General features: G+C 41.4%; 1 protein-coding gene and 1 non-coding gene across 2 annotated transcripts in view; one reads left to right on the top strand and one right to left on the bottom strand.

The window, feature by feature from the left end:
• Positions 1-22,570, bottom strand: part of TMEFF2 (transmembrane protein with EGF like and two follistatin like domains 2) — a 1,600,560-nt gene that overhangs the window by 1,300,439 nt on the left and 277,551 nt on the right. The window lies entirely within an intron of this gene.
• LOC121009103 lies at positions 4,799-4,884 on the top strand. The gene has a single exon (XR_005780698.1). It is a non-coding gene; the product is annotated as a small nucleolar RNA SNORD71 (small nucleolar RNA).

The following is a 22,570-nucleotide window of genomic DNA, read 5'->3' on the forward strand; positions in this document are numbered from 1 at the left end:
AGTTGGTGGTGTGTCCCTGCACAGTGTGAAAATGGCAGCACTGATTGGATAGAGTGAGTCTGTGCAGGTACCCCCCCCCCCCCCCCCCCCCCAACTGTGTGGCTTCTCTCAACCAGGCTCATCAGTTCAAAGATAGCATGGCCATGCTTCAGTTTACATATATGAAAGGAGGAAGTGGGAATAGAAGCAATGATCTGCCCTGTTTTTGTACAGTACATGAGGAAGTCATTTAGATGGAGGTTATAGGAAGGAGGTGAATAAGTGCCTAGAGTAGAAACTAGATATGTTCAAACCTGGAGGTGTCAATAGGACTTAGCCTTGTTTCTGTAGTGCTGAGTCACCACTGCTGTGCAAAACATTGACTCAGTGGGCTGTGAAAGATAAATACTGTCCATTATCAATTTTGGTGACGACCAGGAACCTTTCAGACAATTTTCAACTATATCCACATGTGACCGCAGGATTCAGAGTTGAAGTTGGGGATTTTTGTGCGGCAATGCATTGTACGTAATTGCAAATCAAATTAACTTCACAATTCTCACCACACATGGTAGAAAAAAATCTAAAACTGTAGATTTTAAACCTGCAGCATGTGAACTGAAACTGCAGATTTTAAACCTACAGCATGCCAATTTATACTGCAGATTGTCGTAGTGGATTTCACCCTTTCCAAATCAACTAGTGAAATCTGTATCTAATCTGCAGCATTTCAGCAACAAAAGCAGTGACAAACACTCCCCATTTTGGTGCACTTTTTTCTCCCACAGATTGCAAGCAGAAATGTTCTGGAATTTCTACTGCATAAATTCTGCACCAAATCAGCCATTTGTGAACCTACCCCTGATAAATTTGTAGGACAAATTGAAATAACTACTGAGACCTGGAAATCAAAGACAATTTTTTATAAATTTTTAATGGACAAGCAAAATAATTTTAAACTTGGGGAGACCTGGAACCTTAAAGGGGTTCTGCAGTTTGTTTTAACTGATGATCTATCCTCTGGATAGATCATCAGCATCTGACCGGCGGGGGTCCGACACTCGGGACCCCCGCAGATCAGCTGTTTGAGAAGGCAGCGGCGCTCCGGCAGCATCTGATCGGCGGGGTTCCAACACTCGGGACCCCCGCCGATCAGCTGTTTGAGAAGGCAGCGGCGCTCCAGGAGCACCGCAGCCTTCTCACTGTTTACCGCTGGCCCAGTGACGTCACGACTAGAATCAACTGGCCTGGGCGGGGCTAAGCTCCATTCAAGTGAACAGAGCTTAGACGCGCCCAGGCAAGTTGATACTAGTCGTGACGTCACTGGGCCAGCGGTAAACAGTGAGAAGGCAGCGGTGCTCCTGGAGCGCCGCTGCCTTCTCAAACAGCTGATCGGCGGGGGTCCCGAGTGTTGGAACCCCGCCGATCAGATGCTGATGATCTATCCAGAGGATAGATCATCAGTTCATCAATTTAAACAAACTGCAGAACCCCTTTAAGACAATTTAATTTAATTAAATTTTTTTAAACTATTGCAATCAATAGATCAGGTATAATACTTTGATAAATGGACTATCTCCCATGAGTCAGTGATGCCGACATATGTGTTGCAGAACCACAGTATCTACATTTTTTCCTAAACGGACACGTCTTATCTGCCTAAAAAGCTTGCAGAGAGCTTCATACAGTGATGTTTTGGTGATAATTTGGTATGCAGGCATTCAGATTTCTGAAAAAATCATCAACTGGACAAAGTTTAGTACAATATGTAATAGTTTAGGCACACAACTCTAATACATAGAGTTTTTGAAAACCTATTTTCATTAGTTTGCTTGAAATAAATTGTCACTTCGATAGAGTTCAATACTATGTACAGTGGATTCAGAGATCTCTCTGTTCATTGATCCAATTGCTCTGCTAGATTTATGTCAGGCTGGTAGCTCATAGGGTATTTTCCTCCTCAGGGGGTGTATCCTTTCTGTTGCAGCTTTCTCTCTGTAACTGTCACAGCTTCTAAGAGAAGATTGTGGCAGTTTAGGAGAGAGGTGGACAGAGAAATAAGAAAAGGAACAAACAGCTGGTGGCGATATACAGATAGAATTTTTATTAAACAACTTGGGGGCAATACTAAATGTTTAATTGCCTGTGATTTCAAGGTTATGCAGATCCAGATGCAGGTTTTAAAAATGTAGAATATATTTTTTAAATAAAGAATGCAAGTTTTAAACTCCTGGTGCTGGACTTTTGCATGAAGTATAATGGCACTGTAAAAATACTTGATGCAGAATAATACACCAATCTTGGATGAGTATACACTTAGATAATATGCAAAACAATGAGTCACTTAAAAATTTTAATTACACTTAGATACAAAGTCAAGTATATTGGAGCTGTATAAATTTCTGAAACAAAAACAATATTCCAATTTTTGGTGGCGGTATACACTGTTAGACAATATGCCCTAAAATTTGTGATTTGGAAAAGAATTGTCACATGGACATAGAAGTACAATTGGAATGTATACATGTGACGCAGAACAATATGTTAGGCACAGTATTGGCAAAAGAATGATTTATTTACATTTGAATTAGTTTTTTTGCAGTTGGGCAGAGTCAAGTGTAAAAATACTGTATAAATGTGATACAGAACAACACATCAGACACACCATCATTAACAAGAGTAATTAAATTTAAAACGTTTTTAAACAAAATTTGTACTTGGTCACAGAATCAAGTTTAATGGCACTTTATAAAATGCTGGACACAGAACAATATGTCAGTTTTTGTTGGCACTATACACTGTTAGCTAATATGCAAAACAATGATGACTTTGTGAAAAAAAATCGGCACTTGGACAAAAACTGAAGTATAACAGCACTGTAGAAATGTGATACAAAACAATGCATTAGGTACAAAATCAACAGGATTTTTTTTAACATTAAAATTAAAATTATTTGGACAAAAAATGTAAAAAAAAATTCCACAGTGGTTAAGCTACTCCCTGGGGACTGGAAGAGGCTGGGAAGTCAGCAGTGACTGGAGCAAGGACAGGTGTGCAGTATTACGTTAAGGGAAAAAGGTTAGGACCTCAGGGTCTAAGCTTTAAGGCTGGACCACACCTTTAAAGAAAAATGTAGAATTAAAACTTAAAGATGACTCATACAATTTTAGCTTGTTGTCTATTAATTTTCACGACAACCTGGACAAACACAATAATTATAATTACAGAGAATTATAATAATCTCAACTGCAGGAAAATTTTAAATGATAATGTACATGCAAGGGAAGCAATAATTCTAATAGAGTAGCACATTGTAAATAAAGGAAAACATTTAAAATTCTGTACAAAGGTGAAAAGTACAATGGTCCACTTTAAGTTACAATATAAAGTTTTTCTGGGAGGAACATTGTAATTTGGAAACTTTGCAACCACATTGCAAAACCCCAAAACTAGCAAGTTAAAATAAGAACACATTAATATTAAACATAAAGAAACAATCAGAAAATAAAAACAGGTAAACCAGGTCCTTACATATAAGAGCTCATGCACGTGGCTATAGTTTCTGTCAGCATCCGACCCACATTTTTTGCGGAATGGATGCGGACCCATTCATTTAAATGGGGACACAAAAGAAGCAGACAACACACTATTCCACGGCCCCACAAAACTAATAGAACATGACCTATTCATGTTTGTTTTGCGGACAAGGATAAGACATTTCTACAGAAATTAAATGCGATATGCGATATGCGATTTGCGGACTTCAAAGCACTTACAGCCATGTGCATGAGCTCTAAAAGTCATAAAAGGCTTCTGGACATGGTAAACACTTTCTATGGTGAGGATTTGCACACTATGCATATGTAGCATTCCAGGTCATAACTTGATTGTGCCAAGTTTATACCTGCCACTTGACATACCGCTCAGAATGGGGGAACGGGACCCCTGATCTTGGGATTACATATAGCCTTTGAAATAAGACACACTTATGTCATGGAAGAAAACTCTAATGAAATAATGCAAAAATAGCAAAAAGTTGCTCCACCTGGGAAAGCAGCGTGGAGGATGGGAGTAGTACTACTCACCATTCGGTAGCTCCCTGGGCTACACAGTGATGAGAAGGGTGCACCTTTTACTGTTTTCGGGCACTCCCTGGTGTTTGGGTTCTACCTGATGATGTTTAGGGGTGCCCTTTGTTGTTAATAGTTGCTGTAAGGTGCAAGACAGCATTCCCAGAAACTTGAGGCAATAATGAGCCTGGGTTTAGTGCAAAAGGTTCACTGCATTATATTGCAGCAATTGGCAGATGGGTCGCATAGGCACTATATATGTTTAACCCCTTCACGACCGCAATCCGTCTATATACGTGATAGCTGCAGATACCACGTGCAGCTACCATGTGTATAGACGTCATGGCAGTTCTTTAATCCAAGTGCTGCAAAGCGGCTGGATTAAAGCTTCTGCCCCTGCCCTGGTGCTGTCACGGACAGCACACAGTCTAGTAATGCCGGCAAGGGACCAATCAGAGCGGCAGTGTTAAAATGCCGGTTTCAGGCTCTGATCTGCGCTCTGCAGATCAGAGCCTGAAATCAGGTAATGTGTCCCCTTCCTGTGCGCCTTCAACCTTCCACCACCACCGTGAGCCCTGCCTCTGCCATCGGTCCCCGCCCCCCCCATCCATGTAGCATGCTCCTGATGCGGTCCGCCCCCTCCCCCCCCAATACATTCATCCTGCCCCGATCTGTTCTTTCTCAATGCTGGCCGTATCCCCCCTCCTTTTCCAGCGCTGCCCCCTGCCCACGATGTGGTCCCCCTGCTGTGTGTGATGGCGGTGGCTCCATTCCTGAGTCGCCGCCATCAGCAGAGAGTGTCAGCTCTATGCTGACACTCTGCTGTAATCCCATAGATGCCGTGGCAGCAGCATCCATGGGGTTAATAGAGGGAGGAGGCTTTCTCTCTCAACCATCGATGGTTGCCATGCAAAGGCGTCCGGTGTTGCCACCTATAGAAAATCTGGTAGTATTATACTTTGCAATGCAAGAGCATTGCAAAGTATAGTACAACCATCAGCATCACTGGATCTTCAAGATCCAAGAGGGAACTGATAAAAAAAGTGAAAATAATAAAAGTAAAAATAAATTAATAAATAAAAATGTAAATTAAAAAAATAAATTGCCTTTTCCTATAAAAAAAATTAAAAAAACAAAACAAAAACCACACATATTAGGTATCACCGCGTCCGTAACGACCATCTCTATAAATATATCACATGATCAACCCCGTCCAATAAACACCACAAAAAATTAAAACTGTAAAAAACAGCCATTTTTGTCACCTTACATCACAAAAAGTGCAACACCAAGCGATCAAAAAGGCGTATACACCCCAAAATAGTACCAATCAAACCGTTACCTCATCCTGCAAAAAATGAGCTCCTATTTAAGACAATCGCCCAAAAAATAAAAAAGCTATGGCTCTCAGACTATGGAGACACTAAAACATAATTTTTTTGGTTTCAGAAATGCTATTATTGTGTAAAACTTAAATAAATAAGAAAAAGTATACATATTGGGTATTGCCACGTCCGTAACGATCTGCTCTATAAAACTGTCACATGACCTAATTCCTCAGATGAACGCTGTAAAAAAAAAAACTGTTCCAAAACAGCCAATTTTTTGGTCACCTTGCTCCATAAAGTGTAATAATGAATGATCAAAAATCATATGTACCCAAAAATGGTACCAATAAAAACCTCAACTCTTTCTGCAAAAAACGAGTTCCTGCACAAGATGATCGGTAGAAAAATAAAAAAACATATGGCGTTCAGAAAATAGACACACAAAAACATAATTTCTTTTTAAAAAATGCCTTATTATGTAAAACTGAAACAAACAAACAAAAAAAGTTGACATATTTGATATCACTGCGTCCGTAACAACCTGCTCTATAAAAATAGCACATGATATACCATGTCGGATGAATCTTGTAGAAAATTAAAGATGACCAAACGGTGCCAAAACAGCACTTTTTTTGTTACCTTGCCTCACAAAAAACTTAACATAGAGCAATTAAAAATCATATGTACCCCAAAATAGTACCAATAAAACTATCACCTTATCCCCTAGTTTGCAAAATAGGGTAACTTTTTGGGAGTTTCTACTGTAGAAGTGCATCAGGGGGGCTTTAAATGGGACATGGCATCTAAAACCAGTCCAGTAAAATCTGCCTTCCAAAAAACATATGGAGTTCTTTTCCTTCTGCGCCCTGCCATCTGCCCTTACATCAGTTTACGACCACATGTGGGGTGTTTCTGTAAACTGCAGAATCAGGGTAATAAATATTGAGTTTTGTTTTGCTGTTAACCCTCAATATGTTAAAGAAAAAAAAATAATAAAATGGAAAATCTGCCAAAAAAGTGAAATTTAGAAATTTCATCTCCATTTTCCTTTAATTCTTGTGGAACACCTAAAGGGTTAACAAAGTTTGTAAAATCAGTTTTAAGTAACTTGAGGGGTGTAGTTTCTACAATGGGGTCATTTATGGGGGGTATCCCCTATGTAAGCCCCACAAAGTGACTTCAGACCTGAACTGGTCCTTAAAAAGAGGGTTTTGGAAATTTTCTTAAAAATTTTAAGAATTGCTTCCAAACTTCTAAGCCTTGTAACGTCCTAAAAAAAAAAAATGGCATTTCCAAAATGATGCCAACATAAAGTATACATATGGGGAATGTTAAGTAATAAATATTTTATGAGGTATCACTTTCTGTTTTAGAAGCAGAGAAATAGAAATGTAGAAAATTGAGAATTTTTAAAAAATTTGGGAAAATTTGGGATTTTTTCATAAATAAAGGTGAAATATATTGACTCAAATTTATGACTGTCATGAAGTACAATGTGTGACGAGAAAACAATCTCAGAATGGCTTAGATAAGTAAAAGCGTTCCAAAGCTATTACCACATAAAGTGACGCATGTCAGATTTGTAAATTTTGACCTGGACACTGGGGCATCAATGACCTTTGGTCATGAAAGGGTTAATAAGTCTTTATAGTGGGCATATTCAAGTCTTCAAGGCTATATAACCTGCACAATCTTCTCAAACCCTGCCAAGGGAGTGAAATCTTTGTCCCTCTTTCTTTCAGTAACCCTGGAGCACTCTACTCACAAATGTGGCACTACCACACCCAGCTTTATTTCAGATCTGCAGATTGGCCAGTCTGTCTTTTAAATGTATAAACCTACAAAACCTCTCTGTCTAACGCTGACAGCACTACACTCCACCTGGGACAACACACAATGTCGTGGCAAAAAAAACTGTGGGACCAATTATCAAAAAATTATACCAACTTTATTTCAATAATATATACAAAATATGGAAAAAAAGAGCAAGATGGAAAAAGATATACAGAGAAGCGAGGGGCAAAACCTCATTGGACAGCCATGTTACTCCGCAGAACTGTGATAACAGTCTCCGGATAAAAGGCTACACCCTGTGCCTCACAAAAAAATGGACAAAAAAAATCTAATAAATAAACAAGAAAAATTATAACAAAAGTAGTAATAATATACACCACCCACCCCTATAAGGGATTATGGTGTGAAACTCTGCAAAATAAGCTATGACCACCATTTGATATGAGGCACACAGTATAAGACCCAATATAACTATGTAAAAAATATGAAGTGGATGAGAAATAACCAACGTCCAAACTCAGTATGTAACATAGGTCTAGTATAGACAATGTGGCATAACGGTATAACGATGGACACGTTATACAAGGGACGTACCTGAAGACATAGTCTGACCAAAAAGAGGTGAAAAGATCCAAGCGCAGGTCTGTCAATTAAAAGTTAAAAGTAAATGGTTGCCGAGAACCAACATCACAATCATTGCAGACTGGGCCTGGAAAAGAGTCATGGCCACCTGAGAAGAGTCATGGTTATTCATGAATTCTTGCTCTCCCTGCCCACCTGCTGATGACTGACAGGCTTCTACCTAGTTCTCTCCCTTTCTCTCTAAGAGAGAACTGCCAATCATCAGCAGATGGGTGGGGAGAGCAGGAGATTATAAATAACCCTGACTCTTCTCAAGTAGATTTGACTCTTTTCAAGGCCTGAGCTGCAATGATTATGATGCTGGTTCTCAGCAACTACTTACTGTTAGCTCATGAGTGACACACCGCTGAAATCAGCATTTCTGTCACTATTTATGCTGCCCTCAGTGAGGTCAGCATAAAGTTGATGACAGGTTCCCTTTAAACATGTGATCCGCTGATCATTTCTCCCATAGTCTGTAATAGATTACCATCGGAGATTCAATATGTTCCTATTGCAGCTTGCCACAGCAGCCAAACAGTTCCCTTGATCTTAGCACAGAGGAGTCATTTGGGCCCTGGAGGTTCAGCGTTCGGTGGATAAGATCTATTAGATGCTATGGTTGCAATTGACCATGCCATCTGAGGGTTTAAATATCTGTGATTGGCATTATCGATGATCATGGTCAATGCCTCTGGGTGTCAGCTGAAATGTGGTGGCTATGACCCCCACTCAGAACCATGTTTAAACCCCGACTTCTGCCGTACATATACAGCGCCAGTCTTTAAGGGGTTGAACACAGACAACTCATATTGGTCTGAGAAAGCTTGCACTTGATGGACCTGATGAGCCTTAGTCATGCTTAACTTATGTAGCTATAGATGTTGTTTAACAGTTAATAACTTTTTAGGCAGGAGCTCCTTTAAGTTTATATTTTGCTCCTAGAAAATTCACTGTAATAAAGTTAATACTCTTTTCCCCGTCATTTGTCAAAATGCTAAAAAATCAGATAAGTTATTACTTTCTAATGACTAACATTTTCTTGCTCTTTCTGCAGAATGTCAGATACTGTCATTAGAAAGTGATCCAGTATTTCTATGATATGAACTGAATTTTATATTAAATTCTTCATTTTAATCTGCCACCAGTTTGCCTCCCTAAATCAGGGCAGCATAAACTGGTGACAGATACCCTGAGCAAAATGCTGGGTCACTTACTTGAAAAGACCCAGCCTTATTGCTAAAATCTGTATTGATGAAGCTAAGCTGTGGAGCATCAATACGAGTAGGGGTCCTTATGGTTATGAGCTCCTAGGTCCCCCCGTTACCTTGCCACTGATTGCAATACAAAACAAATGAAGTTAATCAGTAAAAAAGAGGCCATGAAGCTAGGAGATCAGGAATAGGAGAGCTCCTTAGTGTGCACAGCACTCTGTATTGAACGGGTCACAGCACTAGGCTCCAGCTGGAGCTATTCAATACAGGTTTTCGCAAAACAGCTTAATGAATTCAAGCAAATGACCCAGTGTTTTGCTCGGGGTATCTGTTATCAGTGTTTGCTGCCCTCAGTCAATAGATTCCCTTTAAAATGGCTTGATTGCCATTGCCACCTGCTTTAATAACAATTTTACTGTGGCAATAAAGTATGAATATGCCAACCTATACAACAATGAATTCTAAATAAATTTGGAAAGGAATTTGATTTGTCAAAAATTTCAATCAAATTATTCAGCTAAACAAAGCTTAAGATATGACGATTTGAAATCGGGCGAATCACCCAAAACTGTGCTTGCCATTTTACTTTTACAGGGAAGAAGGGCAAGAAGGAAGAAGCCAGAGGATTACATAACCCTGAATGGGGCCCAGGCAGGTGAGCTTGTCCACAATGATCTGCAGGCAGCCTGTCAGCTGATCAGGGGACAGAATATTGGCTAATCCATCAGGCTCTGTGCTAGCTCAGAAACACAAGTCAGCAAAGAAGGCAACATGGACAATCACAATACATTATTAGTAAGTGCCTTGTATTAACTTTCTCTACATGATAATGCCAATTGCTTATGTGAGACAGCCCCTTTATGGATGATGCCCCATTTTTCAAATCTGCCGTGTAAATTTATATATATTTTTTAAGCATAACAAATATGATGGCATAGTGTGACCGTTTGTTAAAAAAAAAAACTAAAGCTGAAATAAATCATTTTCTCTAGTATTTTTCTTGACATTTCACATTCTTGAAATACAGCAGTGATCGTGATTGAAAGAAAGGGAATGTAAACTAGAATTAAATGTCAGGAATTATAAAATACTAAGTTTTAATCTTCCTTACTCTCCATCATCTTGCTTTCTGTCTGGTCGATAAGGCACTCGTACATGCTCTATCCAGCTCTTAAAAGGTGAGCATGCACCCTAATCTTCCCCAACCAACTCTGGGTTACTTAAGGCACCATCCCCTATCAGAATCCAGTTCTCTAGTTTTCTGCAAGGGTTCATCTGCCAGCATACCAACTTCTGCCTGATTTCTGGATTTGACCCTTTGCTGCCTAACCTAACCTCTGCCCACATAACCTTAAAAATTTTTAAAATAATATTAACCATATGGTTTTTGTAATAAAGGTAATTTTTACTGCTGGAGCATATTTGGGTTGGTATCAACATTACTCTTACATTAAACAAAGTACCAGTATGTAAAAATCTGCCTTTATGCTGGATAGCCTCTATAGCAGGGGTGCACAACCCCTGGATAGCCTCTATAGCAGGGGTGCACTTGGCCTGTGTAATAGGCCGATGCAATGAGCACCCATCGTTTATTTGTGGCCCCTTGAAATAGAACGATGTGACAGTGCAACTCTCAGACAAAAAAGTCTGAGAGTTGCACTGTCACATCGTTCTATTTCAAGGGGCCACAAATAAACGATGGGTGCTCATTGCATCGGCCTATTACACAGGCCAAGTGAATGTCATATTGTCCTGATGAAAAGGTTAATTCACCCCTGAAACGCGTAGACGTATTAAAGCCATTTTAAATACACGCTCCATCTATATAGTATCCTTGGCAACGCCCGCAGAAGAGGTTCATCCGTTTTTATCCGGCACAAGTTTTTTCTTTTTTTTTCTTTATTTTATTTTTTTGTATATTTTTTTTAAACTTTTTAAATATATTTTTAATATATTTCTGCTTAAAAAGACCTTTTGGGGACAATGACCCTCTTTTTAAAAAAAATGTGCACTTTTTTATTTTTCCTTTTATTTATATTTTTTTAATATTGTATTGTAAAAAAATTTTTTTACAATTGGTTTATTACTTCTTTTTTAAATATATTTTTGCCACATAATATGTCCCTAAGGGTTCATAAAAAAACTTACGGTGGACAGTGAACACTCTTTTATTTTGCGCTTTTTCTATTTTTTGCCACGTATTTTACTTTTTTTATTTAGTTTTACAATTTTTTATATATATAATTTAACTTATTTTCTTAGATACTTTTTTTCACATAATTTGTTCCCAATAGTTTACTGAAAGACCCAAAGAAGCCCCAGTTACAGGGAAAACCAGCCTGCTGGGGAGGAGAGGGGCTTGTGCAGCTCTGTGCTCCTCTGCCCCTAATACACCTGGCGATCATGTGATAACAGGGTTCTACACATTGAGGAGAAGGCAGAAATGCTGATAAACAGCTTCTGCCTTTTTCTCGGCTCCTCCGCTCTCACTAACATCCAGGACCCGTCCTGCTCCTACTACAGTGCAGGGGCAGGAGCTGTCATTCATTGCTCTGCGGTGCTCCAGGAAGAAACACAGCTGATCGCACAATTAGCTGTGTTTCTACCCATCAGAACGGGGGCCGCATACCATGGGTCTGGGTGACGCATGCAGCCCGTGGGCCGCGGGTTGTGCACCCCTGCTCTATAGTGTCCCCAGATGTATACATCCCAACTGCATCCTAACTGTCATCAACATAACTTTTACTAAATGTAGCCTTTCTATTGCATGAAGCATTATTTACAGGAAGCATTCTTATAAACTAATGTTCCGTCACACTTTACTTTGCACAAAAAGGGCTTAAAAATGCTTTTTTTCCCGCTCACTTGAGCATCACGACAGGCTTCTGAAAGTCAGTTGGATTATGTATATTTTCAATTCTAGATCCTTGCAGTAGACGTTGTCAGCTTTGCCATGATAATTGAACAACATGTCTAGAGTACTTATTTCTACGGCTAATCCCCTAGCATGTGTTTAACCTTTTTGATAAATCATGGATTTGAGAAAGCGTGCTTGCAGAACAACATTTGGCCCACACTGTTAGCAGGGGAATTACACATTCTACCTCACAATATGTAACTTACAAGAAACAACAGGTCAGCAGGTTTTTAATTCATATCAGAACAAAGAATATAAAAAGAAAAGGGTATGTTTCCCATTCATGGAGAAAATAAAGTTTATATGTGCAACTAGGTTTAAAGCGTATGGCGGAACCTTGGAAATGGTGGCTATACAGAATCCTTTGTAACTTCACATTAAAAAAAAATACTGATTAGAGATAGCATTTAATAGGTTTCTATTTTATTGCAAGTTTAACTTATGGTTGCAAAATTAGATTGATACCTTGGACCACACAATATGATACAAAAACTGCAATATGGGCTGGAATTACGATGGTCTAATATTTTAACAAAGCTAACATATTGTGAAATCTAGTGCAAACTAGACCAAAAATGTGACTGGACTTTGAAGAACCTGTCTCAGTTTAAGGCCTCATGCACACGACCGTATGGCTTTTTCAGTGTTTTGTGGTCCGTTTTTCACGGATCCGTTATTCCGTTTTTTGTTTCCGTTGTGTTTCCGTTTCTGTTCCGTTTTTCCGTTCCGTTTTTCCGTATGGCATATACAGTATACAGTAATTACATAGATGAAATTGGGCTGGGCATAACATTTTCAATAGATGGTTCAGCAAAAAACGGAACGGAAACGGAAGACATACGGATGCATTTCCGTATGTGTTCCGTTTTTTTTGCGGACCCATTGACTTGAATGGAGCCAAGCACCGTGATTTGCGGACAAGAATAGGACATGTTCTATCTTTTCACGGCACGGAAATACTGAAATACTGAAACGGAATGCACACGGAGACACTTCAGTATTTTTTGCTGAACCATTGAAATGAATGGTTCAGTATATGTTCCGCATACTGAACTACAAAAACGGCCAGTATACTGAACGCAAAATACTGTCGTGTGCATGAGCCCTAAAGAGGACCTGTCACCTTTCCTGACATGTCAGTTTTAGTAACTACTTGAATCACCCATGTAATAACAATTCTGGAGTATCTATTCTTATGACTGTGTTGTGCCATTCCTGTATTATTCCTGCTAGAAGTTATAAATAAATTGCCAGCAGTCTGCAGTAAAGCTATTGCTAGGTGTTACAAATAGCGTGTGTCTGACTCTGTCCAATCAGTGCAAATTGTGCAGAGACACCCACCCAACTGGTAACACCCATTTGTACCTTTATTGCAAGCTGCTAGCAACTCATTCATAAACTTCTAGTAGAAATAACAAAGGAGTGGCCCAACATAGAGCCATAAGAATAGATACTCCAGAATTGTTATTACATGGGGAATACAAGTAGTTACTAAAACAGACATGTAAGTGGAGGCGACAGGTCCTCTTTAAATTTACCAAAAAAGATGGACAATTTTACAAACACAGAGCTTCACTGTATATCCTGATATAGCAACATTAACATCATCTGGGCATGACAGTTAGCTTGAAAATTAAAGGGATTGCCTGTCTTGAGACAACCCGTTTATTTTAATAGTAAGGACACTTTTTTGTTAGCAGTTGGATGTGCATTTATTTAAAAACACAGGTGACTGTCAAGGGAGAATACAATATAATACAAAATAATAAAACATCTCGAAACATATCTGAGTAATGTAGAAGCCTAAGGCTACTTTCACTCTCGCGTTTGGTGCGGATCCGTCATGGTTCTGCACAGACGGATCCGTTCAGATAATACAACCGTCTGCATCCGTTCAGAACGGATCCATTTGTATTATCTTTAACCTAGCCAAGATATGTCAATGGAGGACGGATCTGTTTTCTATTGTGCCAAATTGTGTCAGAAAACTGATCCGTCCCCATTGACTTACATTGTGTGTCAGAACGGATCCGTTTGGCTCAGTTTCGTCAGATGGACACCAATTGGACACCAATACGCTGCAAGCAGCATTTTGGTGTCCGCCTCCAAAGTGTAATGGAGACGGAACGGAGGCAAACTAATGCATTCTGAGCGGATGCTTTTCCATTCAGAATGCATTAGGGCAAAACTGATCCTTTTTGGACCGCTTGTGAGAGCTCTGAACGGATCTCACAAACAAAAAGCCAAAACGCCAGTGTGAAAGTAGCCTAAAATGTAATGTTCAAAAGAAAATATTATAATAGGTTTGCAGAAAATTGAATTACATTCAGATACATCTGACCTAAATATGTATTGGTCAAACAAAGCTTAAATTTTATCACAGCATCATTACAAATGTACACTATTGTCTATTTCTCTTTTCAACACAAATCCCTGTGGCATCCAATTTTATAATTCAAAGGAATTCTTTTTGCAGCAATCTTTTTAAGTAATATCCTCTGCTGGGACTAAAATGTACATGTTTTATGGTTAAAGAGATGAGAGAAGTTATCAAAAATTTGATTTGACAGCTTTGCTAAAGTTCAGAAAGAAATTTGATTTCTTGTTGCAAATTGCATTCCATTGTATGTAGTGGGAACAATGACAGGGAACGGCGATTATGACACTACCATCATTAAATTCCTCAGATGCTGCATTCAACGCTGATCACAGTACCCTCAGGCCTTTCAGGGGTTAATAAAGAGTTAAAAACCAAAAAATACATACTCACCTCATCCATTTGCTCATGAAGAGGCCGTCGCGGCCATCTTGATTGAAGAAAATGTGCATAATATCTTGCGCATTGACGTGATGAAGTCACCACATTATCACGCTGTGATGTCTTCACTGATGGCCATGACGGCCTCTCCATGAGCAAATGGATGAGGCATGTATTTTTTTGTTTATTTACCGCCATTTCAGGAAAAAGTTATTCATTACCATGAAACGTGAGGAAATTCAGCTTTGTGACGTATCACATTTTTCCTGAAATTTGGATCAAAGTCCACTTATTTAACTTCGATTTTCTCAACACTACTTAGAATGTTTAATCCTATTACTAATATCTCTGAATTTTACTAAATGTTGTGACCACACAATCATGTGTGATTTTTCAAGTGTTTCATGATGGAGCATGCTCGGCTGAACACCAGTACGGCTCGAGCATCTCGATGCTCGGCACATGGCGGTATTCGGCCGAATACCGCATGTGCTCGAGCGCAATGCTCAGGTCTCCTCCACGCACGTTTGTCTGTTTAAGTGGAAAAAATGGTCAGAGACCCAAAAGTCCTTTTAAGGACTATTGTGTGTGGCAGCAATATCTATTTTTAGCGCATCCTGTGCTAAATAGCGTGCAATAGTTAGGCCGCTGGTGACAGCGACATTATCTGAGCTACTGTACATCTTCTGTGTAATGTGTGCGTAGCCTAAAAATATCTGTGACATCCAGTGTACTTTTTCTGTAGATGGTGTCCGCTGCGTACAGTTACATTACCTGCGCTACATCTGCTGTATACCGTTTGCGTATCCGAAATATCAGGAATTTCTCCTGTGTAACATTTCCACATCCCAAATACCTGTGACATTCCCTGTAATTTTATATTAGCCGCTGCTGACATCAGCGACATTATCTGAGGTATTTCTCCTGTGTAACATTCACATCCAAAAAACCTGTGACATTCCCTGTAATTTTATATTAGCCGCTGGAGACAGCATTGACATTAACTGCGGTATATTTCATGTGTGACGTTTCCACATCCCAAATACCTTTTTTTAAATTTTTTTGCATATACAGCCAGGTCCATAAATATTGGGACATTGACACAATTCTAAATTTTTTGGCTCTATACACCACCACAATTAATTAAAAATGAAACGAACAAGATGTGCTTTAACGCAGACTGTCAGCTTTAATTTGAGGGTATTTACATCCAAATCAGGTGAATGGTGTAGGAATTACAATTACAGTTTGCATATGTGGCTACCACTTGTTAAGGAACCAAAAGTAATGAGACAATTGGCTTCTGAGCTGTTGGCCGTGGCCAGATTTGTGTTATTCTCTCATTATCCCAATTACAATGAGCAAATAAAAGGTCCAGAGTTAATTTCAAGTGTGCTATTTGCATTTGGAATCTGTTGCTGTCAACTCTCAAGATGAGATCCAAAGAGCTGTCACTATCAGTGAAGCAAGCCATGAAAAAAACACAACAAACCCATCAGAGAGATAGCAAAAACATTAGGCGTGGCCAAAACAACTGTTTGGAACAATCTTAAAAAGAAGGAATGCACCGGTGAGCTCAGCAACACCAAAAGACCCGGAAGACCACGGAAAACAACTGTGTGAATTATTTCCCTGGTGAAAAAAACACCCTTCACAGCAGTTGGTCAGATCAAGAACACTCTCCAGTAGGTAGCTGTATGTATGTCAAAGTCAGCAATCAAGAGAAGACTTCACCAGAGTGAATACAGAGGGTTCACCACAAGATGTAAACCATTGGTGAGCCTCAAAAACAGGAAGGCCAGATTAGAGTTTGCCAAATGACATCTAAAAAAGCCTTCACAGTTCTGGAACAACATCCTATGGACAGATGAGACCAAGATCAACTTGTGCCAGAGTGAAGGGAAGAGAAGAATATGGAGAAGGAAAGGAACTGCTTATAATCCTAAGCATACCACCTCATCAGTGAAGCATGGTGGTGATAGTGTCATGGCACGGGCATGTATAGCTGCCAATGGAACTGGTTCTCTTGTATTTATTGATGATGTGACTGCTGACAAAAGCAGCAGGATTAATTCTGAAGTGTTTCGGGCAATATTATCTGCTCATATTCAGCCAAATGCTTCAGAACTCATTGGACGGCGCTTCACAATGCAGATGGACAATGACCAAAAGCATACTGCAAGAGCAACCAAAGAGTTTTTTAAGGGAAAGAAGTGGAATGTTATGCAATGGCCAAGTCAATCACCTGACCTGAATCCGATTGAGCATGCATTTCACTTGCTGAAGACAAAACTGAAGGGAAAATGCCCCAAGAAAAAGCAGGAACTGAAGACAGTTGCAGTAGAGGCCTGGCAGAGCATCACCAGGGATGAAACTCAGCATCTGGTGATGTCTTTGCTTTCCAGACTTCAGTCTGTGATTGACTGCAAAGGATTTGCAACCAAGTATTAAAAAGTGAAAGTTTGTTTTATGATTATTATTCTGTCCCATTACTTGTGGTCCATTAACAAGTGGGAGGCACATATGCAAACTGTTGTAATTCCTACACCGTTCACCTGATTGGGATGTAAATACCCTCAAATTAAAGCTGACAGTCTGCAGTTAAAGCACATCTTGTTCGTTTCATTTCAAATCCATTGTGGTGGTTCACAGAGCCAAAAATGTTAGAATTGTGTCAATGTCCCAATATTTATGGACTTGACTGTACACTTAAAAATCCTACGCTACTGTACGTGGGACATACTTTCAAGCATACATAACATTTAATATGAAGAAGGCGATCAGTAAGGGACAGGGGAGTAGCCGTGATGCTGATGGTGCACGCAGAGGCCGTGGCCCTGGGCGCGTTGAAACTGTGCCTGCTGCCAGAGCACAAGAAAAACAATCAATCATTCACAATACCTAGCTTGATGTCCCAGTTTGCAGGACAAAGCTCTCGATGTCAGAGCAGTGCGACCAGGTGGTCGGTTGGATTGCAGCAGATAATGCTTCCAGTCGGTTAAGCACCACTCTGTCTTCCACCAAGTCCAGACTCAGTAGCCAAGAGTCTGGTCAAAACAATCCTCATCCTGATCCTCCTTCCTCCCACCATGGAAAGTCTGAACAAGTGATACCACACTCACACCACTGCCTCCTCTTCCCCTGTGTTACGTGCTGGCCAATCCCCTGTCGAAGGTGCAGGCCCGGATGCTTCCTGCCCTGCACCTGGACCTTCGCAAGCAGCATCAGCGACCACATCCACTTCCGTATCCCAGCGCAGCATACAAATGTCCTTACCCCAGGCATTTGAATGCAAGCACAAATACCCAGCCACCCACCCACAGGCTATAGCACTAAATGCGCAACTTCCAAATTACTGGCCCTGGAAATGTTGCCATTTAGGCTTGTGAACACTGAGGCCTTCTGCAGCCTAATGTCGGTGGCCGTCCCTCGTTACACAGTCCCCAGCCGCCACTATTTTTCATGGTGTGCCGTGCCCGCCTTACACCAGCATGTGTCCCGTAACATCACCCATGCCCTGACCAACGCAGTTACTAGGAAGGTCCACTTAATAAATGACACATAGACAAGTGCTTTCGGCCAGGGACACTACATTTCCCTGACGGCACACTGGGTGAACTATGTGGAGGCCGGGAGTGAGTCGCACCCTGGGATGGCACATGTGCTACCGAAGCCACGGATTGTGGGCCCAAATTCTATCAGGTTTTCCGCCACCAACTACGTTAGTGGCTCCAACCCCCACTTCTCCTCCTCTGCTGGAAGCAGTGTGGCACTGAAGTGGGGAAGCGTCAACAGGCCGTGCTTAAGCTGATCTGCTTAGGTGACAAACAGCACACCGCCGCAGAGCTGTGGCAGGGGATAAGAGACCAGACTGAGCTGTGGTTCTCGCCACTCAACCTAGAAACAGGCATGGTTGTGTTTGAAAATGGCCATAACTTGGTTGCGGCTTTGGAGATCGGCAAGCTCACAAATCCCATGCCTAGCCCACGTGTTCCACTTAGTGGTTCAGCGGTTTCTCAAAACCTACCCAAATTTACCTGAGCTACTGGTGAAGGGGCGACATGTGTGTGCACATTTCCGCAAGTCATCGAAAGCTTCTGCGGGTCTGACAACGCTGCAGCAACGCTTACAATTGCCAGCTCACCGACTGTTGTGTGAAGTGAGCACGCGCTGGAAATCGACGTTCCACATGTTGGCCAGGCGTTGTGAGCAGCAGAGGGCAGTAGTGGAATACCAGCTGCCAACCAGGTCATCACCTTTCCAGTGAGCTTTCACTCTTCGCAAGCGAGGAGTGGGCATGGATGTCTGACCTCTGTAACGTTTTAGGAAACTTTGAGGAATCAACACAGATGGTGAGCGGCGATAACGCTATTATCAGCGTCACCATCCCACTTCTGTGTCTACTCAAATGCTCGCTGCTCAAGGCCTTCGATACAGATTGTAGTACCCATGGAAGTTTAATTCCATCTGTTCAGCGTGGATGGGCAGAAGAGGAGAAAGAGGATGAAGAGATTGAAAGTCATCCTCCTGATGACGACAGCGGTCTTGCCTGTTGGGACTCTGGCACACATGGCTTTTATGTTAGGCAGCCTTTCCCGTGACCCACGCGTTTTACGCATTCTGGACAACACAGATTACTGGTTGTTCACCCTTCTCGACCCCCGCTACAAATAAATTTCTCATCTCTCATTCCTGTGGTGGAGAGGACGAGCAAAATGGTGCAATACCAGAAGGTCCTTGTGGAAAAATTGCTCCAAAAATTTCCAGCTTACAACGCTGGTGGCAGAGTACGTAGTTCCTTGGGCAACCGAGGAGGGGAGACAAGGGGAACACCCAGAAGTTCCAACAGAGGCAGGGCAACACTCTGCAAAGCCTGGGACAGTTTCATGACACCCCACCAGCAACCTCACCCTGATGTGCGGCCTAGTGTGACAAGAAGGGAAAAATTTTGGAAGATGGTGAAGGAGTATGTAGCAGACCGTGTCAGCGTCCTCAATGATCCATCTGTGCCTTACAACTATTGGGTGTCCAAGCTGGATACGTGGCACGAACTGGCGAACTACGCCTGGGAGGTGCTGGCCTGCCCTGCCGCCAGCGTTTTGTCAGAACGAGTATTTAGTGCTGCTGGGGGCATAATAATTGATAAGCGCACCCGCCTGTCAACTGAAAATGCTGACAGGTTGACTCTTATAAAAATGAACAAGGCCTGGATTGCCCCAGACTTCTCTACTCCACCAGAGGAAAGCTGCTGAACATAAAGGCACTTTAAAAGTGTTTTTTTATAATGTACTGAATACACTGTATTCCGATGCACCCCTTCCACCACAAAAAAGGGTATATAGTTCAATCTTCCTTTTCTCTTATCCTCCTCCTCCATCATATCAACATGCTTATTAGTCTGCCCTCGCTCCTAATGTTTTAGAGGGTCAGCACACCAGCAGGCCCTCACTTACAATCTATTAGAGGGCCAGATCACCTGCAAGCCCTCACATTTAATGTTTTAGAGGGTCAGCACACCAGCAGGCCCTCACTTACAATCTTTTAGAGGGCCAGATCACCTGCAAGCCCTCGCATTTAATGTTTTAGAGGGTCAGCTCACCAGCAGGCCCTCAGCTACAATATTTTAGAGGGTCAGCTCACCTGCAGGCCCTCGCATGTAATGTTTTAGAGGGTCAGCTCAGCAGCAGGCCCTCATCTACAATCTTTTTTAGAGGGTCAGCACACCTGCAGTCCCTCGCATATAATGTTTTAGAGGGTCATCTCACCAGCAGGCCCTCACCTACAATCTTTTAGAGGGTCAGCTCACCTGGAGGCCCTTGCATTTAATCTTTTAGAGAGTCAGCTCTGCAGCAGACCCTCACCCCTAATGTTTTAGATGGTCAGCTCAGCAACAGGCCCTCGCCCGTAATGTTTTAGAGGGTCACCAGCCGGCCCTTGCTCCTAATGTTTTTGATGGTCACCAGCAGGCCATCAATCATTATTTTTCAAGAGTGTATGATGCCCTCCTTTATGTGTAATAAAGGGTATACTTGGAATTTTTAGAAGCTCTTTCACTTAGTGTATAGGCTTTATGAGTAGTAGGAGTCCAACTACCGGAACAATTGTACCACAATGTGAATGAGGCCCTCCTTTATGTGATATACAGGTGGTATCAGAGTGCCCCTTCCTTGTAATTTTTGGCAGCACTTGCACTTTATATATAAGTAAATATACAGGAAAGAATGTTTGCTAACAATTTCCCTCTAAAATCGATTTTTATCTTCGATTTGGTGCGTATTATTGTTAGTCTGTAATAGTGGCGTTCTACTCGGACAACATGGTTCTTATATTTCCCTTAAGCAACATCAACCCCCGGTTGATGTGTCCGTGGTGACCGTGGTGACCGACGTCTAGATATGCAGTTGCACGGATTTGTTATGCTGGATGAAGAGAGTGGCTGGATGAGATTTGTATGCTTTCACTGTAGGACCTGGGGTTACCATAGCAGTGACTAGACGCTTGGATGCGTCACCAGTCAGGTGACCGGAAGTAACGTCATTGATTATATGACTGCATTGCCGATCATGTGAGGTATGGGAATCTCGTTCTAACATTCGCGCAGCCGCAGTTGCATGCGGAAGACGCCGCTCACCATGGACACACTACGGATCAACAGCCCAAGTATGAATGCTGGGTAAGCCCTATATTAATTTACACTGTGGTGGGATTGATTATATGATTGTTTATACCTGAGAGGAGGTGGGTCTATTGGTGGAAGCACACCCACTGATGTATTGGTATGAATTAGTACCCCTATATATATGTAATGTGAGTCACTTGTAAACTTATATGTAGCTTGATAAAGACTGTTGTCGAAACGTTGCTGCTGAATATCTGGTGGATTAAAACACATTGAATCTGCTTCTGGAGTGCCGTGACCTTCTTCATTTTTTACTGGTACATTGGGGGTCTCTGAGGCCGAGACCTGACGCCACGAGCACCGCCGCAAAGCTGCTTGAGTGTATTCAAGTAAGTGGTGCTGTCCTACCTTACATTTTTTTGTGATCTGCATGGGCCTGAGGACTTGCACACTGTCCATGGATTGAAAAAATAATTTTTTCTCTATATATATTTTTCATGGATTTGAGCGGCATTAGCATAATGGCTACACCAAACAGCTCTGTTTATTCAAGTGAACAAATTACTCACATCCTGAGTGGCGATGAGGGGGAGGGAGCCAACCGACTGCTGATTCCATCAAACGCAGGCTGGTAAATGAGAGAAAACAGCTCATCAACACAGAATTGCATCTCCTAACCCTAAGAGAATATTATAGGGTAAGTCGCATACCCCGGGGTCTGAGGACTCACCTCAGGCCAATTCTGTTCCCTGAGAATCAGGAATTTCTTGATAAATTCATGGAGATAGCAAATCGATTTTCCATGGACATTATGCTATTAAATATGGAATTCCTACAAAAGGATACAATGAGGATCAACACAAGGGTCCAGGAACAGGAGGAGCGACTTAAATCGATCACTAATATTCAGGATTATGATAAATTTCTTGAACAGATTAAAGGGGATTTGCACAAATACCGTTTAAACATTGAGGAGACCAAAAGACAAAAGTGGTCTAGAGATGAGGAGGATTATGCCAAGGGCAATATCTATAAGAGGGTACAGCCCGAGATCAACAAATTCAGATCACAGAAGACCCGCAGGTTCCAAAGACCAAGAGGACGACGCACAGATCTCACGGACACGGATTCTTCCACAGAACGTGGCAACGAGATTGATTTTTTAGGATCGGGACTACCAAAGGGTACAGGAGAAGACGGAGGGGTGGACGCAAACACCGCCAATATAGAAGGAACTTTCAGGAATGCTCGCTCAACACGATCAACCAAA

The sequence above is a fragment of the Bufo bufo genome, chromosome 7 (genome assembly GCF_905171765.1).
Source record: "Bufo bufo chromosome 7, aBufBuf1.1, whole genome shotgun sequence".
NCBI lineage: Eukaryota > Metazoa > Chordata > Amphibia > Anura > Bufonidae > Bufo > Bufo bufo.